This window comes from Dinoponera quadriceps, unplaced genomic scaffold, assembly GCF_001313825.1.
Source record: "Dinoponera quadriceps isolate SergipeBrazil2010 unplaced genomic scaffold, ASM131382v1 scaffold1813, whole genome shotgun sequence".
NCBI classification, from domain to species: Eukaryota; Metazoa; Arthropoda; class Insecta; order Hymenoptera; family Formicidae; genus Dinoponera; species Dinoponera quadriceps.
Genome location: NW_014555868.1, coordinates 147,001 through 152,531, shown reverse-complemented (window position 1 = coordinate 152,531; position 5,531 = coordinate 147,001). Strand labels below are relative to the sequence as shown.

Sequence of the window (5,531 nt, the reverse complement as noted above, 5' to 3'; positions counted from 1 at the left end):
CCCCCCGCGTGTAATTGGTCGAGTCAGACTCGTCGGTTTAACCCGAGGCCCGCCACGTTTCTCTTCCGGCCGTTTGATGAGCACACAGGATATTAATTGATGGGTACATAGCCGTCGCCATTAAGTGCGCCGCGTGATAAATAGGCGAACTTCGCATTATATCGCCGAGCAGCGGCGCGAGCTTTTTTATCGTCGAATATATCGGGCCGTTATAGCGCGGAGCCGTCGAGCGCAGCGCCGACGAGTTTACGCGTCGCTTGCAACGCAAGTTTTATATCGCGGGATTTAAAGCCGCCCTCGAATTGATTTAATCGTTCGTGCCGCAACTTTACGATTGTTCGTGGCGTCCATNCCCCCCCCCTCTCGCTCACTCTCTCTCTCTCTCTTTCTTTCTCTTTTTCTCTTATTTCCTCGAATGGATTTATACACGTGTAGAGATTTCGATTTTGCTTCCAATCTTCTCTCCTTCTTTTAACGGAAACTATCATGTAGGGGAAAAAGGGAATTAGATGACGATTTGCTTATTTTTTTCAGTTGATAAAGTCGATGCCCAAGTTATTAGAGGCTTTTAATAATTATAAGTAATCTGTTGTAGTTTGACTTCAGTTTGTCCACAACAGTGAGTAATGTAATAAGAAATGTATTTTGGATTCACCTACGTATGTACAATTTTGTGGTGTTTCTCGCAAAAAATTATATAATTATAAAGATTATTTTCATTTTTTTTTCCTGTAAAACTACTATATAGTATATCTAAAAGTAAATATATAATAACGCATTATTATTCTTCATTTCTCATATTATATGTATTTTTCTCACGTACTTTTCTTTAATTGAATAAATACATATAGTGACCATAGGGTAGAATAATATATCACATATCAATATCATATGCGGGTAAGATGACGCATTCTTACGCGGGGGAAAATAATTTGCTGGTGGCGGAGCAATCTTTACCCTGTCGCAGCAAAATCTATCGGTTACTGTGCGGACGGCAGAAAAAAAATGACTTGTTAAGAACATTAATTGCCATTGGCTGAATAATTTTGCTGGATTTACAAATCATTTTATCGGGAACAAATCGATAAACAAATCGATAAATAATAGGAAAATACAGGAAAAAGTCGTCTCACCTCCCTTTCATCTGTGTACAGTGTGCGAACAAAGGTAAACGGTGATTTAAATTCGAATTCTCGAACGTGACCGTGACTTTTGAGAGACGTGTCGTTTTATCATCGAGATCGTCCAGGGTTCGAAGGATTCCGTTCGTTATTCGTCTCGAGTTGCAGAACACGTGGGTGGATCGTGCTCGCGTTCAGTTTCGCATTTGCTCAATATTCGGGAATCGGCGTTCCGCGTTCGTTTCACAGTCAATCGTAACGGATAGCTGGGATAGCGGGGCGACCGATTGAATGGAGATTAATCTCCTCCGCCGCAGCGTGAAATTGTAACAGTAAACGAAAGCGAGACTGGAGGTACGGCGTTTACACGTCAAGTACACAAGGCCATCAAAGGGAATCGCCTTCGGAACGAGCGCGGAATAAATTTCGCACACCGCCCGGCGGTATTTGCGCGCACGTACACCCGGCACGAGGGAATCGATCAATCGTCGAATGTGTGCCGGAGACACCAGCATCGGTTTTCTTTCCTTTACCGGACGTCAGCTCACACCGACGACGACGTAGGCGGCGAACTTCGCCTACATTGTACGTAACTAGTCTGCACTGACTATTATATCTTCGAGCGAACTGCGCACGGCCTGTACCGTCGACAAAGTAAAGGCAAGTGCATTAATTCGTCAGCCTTCGCGTTCGCTTGGCGTTGCCGCCACGGTCGAATGAATACGTACACGCTCTCGTGACACGCGAATGATTTCGTCGAGAAGAGGAAATGAGGAGGAAAAAGAGAAAAATCGCTCCTCTCGAGACGAATGAGTGAAAAAAGGGCGAAATAAAGAGAAGAGAGAGAGAGAGAAGGAGGGAGGGAGAAAAATGGCAAGTGGGATCCTCGTGGCGATTTCACCTATGGTGGGCGGCAGGACGATGAAGAAGGGTGCCTTAAGACACAGGGGTTTGCGTTGAAGAGGGTTGAAACGGCTGCGGTGCCCACTCGCGGCAAGGCTATCTTCTCTCGTTAGATTGACGTCCCTCTTGCAGGCCTCTAACCGTAATCAGAATTAGGCCTCTCTTTCTCTCTCTCTCTTCCTGTTTTTACTCTTCTTCTTTTCTTCCTTCAACTTCTTCTCGTTCCCCGTCAAGATAGAATATTGCGAACAGAGTGCATTCGCATTTATAATACAGTAGCTACACAGCTCGTCTGGTCCCGCTGTTACACAGTTTTGTTATAATTCTCTCTCTCTCTCTCTCTCTCTCTCTCTCTCTCTCTCTCTCCCCCCCTCCTTCTCTCCCTCTCTTCTTTTTTCGTCAGGCTTGTAATCACAAGGGCAAGAAAAGCCGAGGTTGGCCTTACATTGTAAAACACGACGAAGGGAAGCGTAAATCCGAGCTAGCGCACGCGCGCGCACCTCAAGGCGTCCGCTTTAAGAAATTCGTTATCTCGGAAAGGTCTTGAGAATTTTTACTGCCGCGAGCAGCACAATGCCACTTCTTCTTAAGTACTGTGCATTACTTTCAATTTGAAAATTTGCACAAAGCACTTTATATCCGCTACTATACAGTATCAAAAGAGAGAGAGAGAGAGAGATACTTACTTTGACAATTATGTGAATAAATCTTAATTTTCCAGCCTCTTGCGCTAACGAAAAAGCGAAATTTCATCATCATGAATTTTCTGTACACTGAAAAGGGGTTTGGTAACAATTACCAAACATTTAGTGAAATAGTTTCAATTAAATGATTTGGTTACAGTATCAGAGATATCTTAATAATTATAAATAATCTGTTGTAGTTTTTGACTTCAATTTATCAACGATAGTAAGTAATATAATAAGCAAAATATTTTGGACTCACCTTCATACATATGATTTTGCAGTATTTCTTTATAAAGAATTACACAATTACAGCAAATATTTTTATTTTTTCTATAGAACCATTCTATAGTATATCTAAAAACATATATAATAACTTATTATTATTTTTCATTTTTCATATTATATATATTTTCTTAATTGGATAAATAAATATAAATATAGTGACCGTAGGGTAAAATGATATTATGTATCAATATCATATGCGGGTAAGACGACGCATTTATACATGGAGAAAAATAATTTGCTAGTGGCGGAGCAATTTTTATGCTGTCGCAGCAAAAATTAATAATAATCCCACTAACCAAATAATTTAGTTGAAACTATTTCACCAAATGTTCGGTAATTGTTACCAAATTTTTTCCAGCGTACGTTCTTATCTTGGTTTTCATCGTCGCTTGTATAATTTATCAGTCTGACATGTACCTCGCCTCATGAGGTGCGAGAGTCGTGGACCATGTAAAGAGAATCGCAATTCTCTTCACTCTCGAGAGTGAAGAGAAACATTCTCACACACACACATTGTTTTCCTGCATACACTGAGAAACCCATTTAGCTGTATCAACTAAATTCTTGTTTGACTATGGGCAAATAAATTTTTTGGTTGTAATAATCCAAGTTTAGTTGTCTAAACCAAAGGTTTCGTTCTCTGAAATTATCGAGGTTTCAAATAACTAAACCTTGATTCTTATAATCAAAAATATGCTGCCCATAGTCAAACAAGAATTCAGTTGATTCGACTAAATGGGTTTCTCAGTGTAGAATATGGCTTTTCTTCCACCTTTGTTCTTCTCCTGCGGGATATGTTTAGATAGGCCGGCTGATTAAGCAGTTTGGTGGCTTAGCAAAAAGGGTGGTTCAAGGATGGGGCAGCGCGCAGAGAACTAATGATCCGAGACTCACGTGTCCGTGGAGATTTCGGTCAGCGTGCGAAGAAGGATAAAGAGTTATCGCGACAGGGGATGGCACAGGATGTACGAGTGAGCACTGTGCCACAAAAGAAACGCAATCGTAATCGGTGGAAAGACATTTCGTGTGGAATCCAGCGCGCGGGCACGGTGTGGCTGCTACACTTACGATCTTTGAAGGTCCTCCCTGCGCCGCGATATTGATCGCTGTTGTAAAGAACAGTCGATCTGTTACATTCGAGAGAGTGTATAAAGAGGAAGTGAATAAAAATCTTGCTCGTTTGGCCTTTCCTCCGGCTCATCCGGAAGAGGCGAGTTATAGGAGATGTGTGCATAAATAAGGAACGAGTCTTGAAATATAAAAGATACACGACAACGCGGTGCACACGACGCATGGATTTCCAGCATGGATTTGCCGATCTAATTTTAACGATATATTTTAATACGTTTTAGATATATATATACTGTCATATAATATCGAGAAAGTTGCATGTAAACAGAGGTCTCTCTCGAAACATTCCCCGTGGAATCTCCGACATTCCACATTCGACGATAAATGAGACATCATTAAGTAATGACACGTATTGTGATGTACATATCGTTTTAAATTTTCATCGCAATGAGAGGGCGCGCGCGTAATACTTTTTTTGTAAAACTTCTAAACCAGGAATCCCTGTGTTGGTAAAAAAGAAAGAAGAAATATTTAAGGAAGGATGTGTACGGGATTCAAGAGGATTTACGAACTCTCGAGACACTCGTCAATTTTGCGCTTAGGTAGAGTTTAGGGTAAGCGTACTTTTACGTTAAAAAGGTACGCGCCCCGGATATTCTCTCTCGCTTTTTACGCCGACGGGGTGGCAGATTGAGAGTTAATGCGCCCGCGAACTTTCGTTCGCGTGTCGCGCGTTCTTCCAATATGAAATTATCGCGTCAATGAATTTTTCCGTCAAAGGACGCGTAGACACACGATGGGATCGTTGTAGAGCGTTTGAGCACGCGTGACAATCTCTCGCTCACGTTGCAAATTTGACTTGTAGCGCGAAAATACCGTTCAAAGATCCTTTTTTCGAACGCATCGTACGAATATATTTCAGAAAGACAATGTTTCGTTGTCCGAGTCGAAATTTTTATTCTATTTTATATCGAAATTTTAATCCTATTCCAATTTAGTTCTTATTAAGTGTCCAAAGATCACTTCTCTTGTGCTCCTTTGGTCTACGAATAGAGAAATGATTTACAGGTTTCAGGTTTAGTTACGAAACTATTACGTTTCTTCAGGGCAAATTAAAAGATAAAGTTATACGTCGCGAGAAATTGATCATTTCTCGTCTCTGATGTCATACAACCAATACAGTTGCCGAAGATAACCGAGCGTTAAATAATTTCAAATATTCCCCACAAACACACCGAACTTGGTGCCACTTGAGAAACTCACAACAAGTTGTTTTTCTTCCGGTCTCAACTCGGAGGAAACGGAAATAAGTTCCCATTTGTCCGCATCAAAGGGGTGATAGTTTATGTAACATTATATCTGGAGATCTCGCTCCATGCACGCGCGCACACTTAAGGGCACAAAGAGAGCAGGCGTACGGAAGTGCGGTGCAGGTGAAGGAGAAAGAGCAAAGAGCGTCCGGGGG

At 41.6% G+C, this 5,531-nt stretch overlaps 1 protein-coding gene across 9 annotated transcripts in view; it reads left to right on the top strand.

Annotated features, from left to right (window-relative positions):
• The window catches only part of LOC106745637 (calcium/calmodulin-dependent 3',5'-cyclic nucleotide phosphodiesterase 1A-like), a 120,984-nt gene that overhangs the window by 44,833 nt on the left and 70,620 nt on the right, over positions 1–5,531 (top strand). The window lies entirely within an intron of this gene.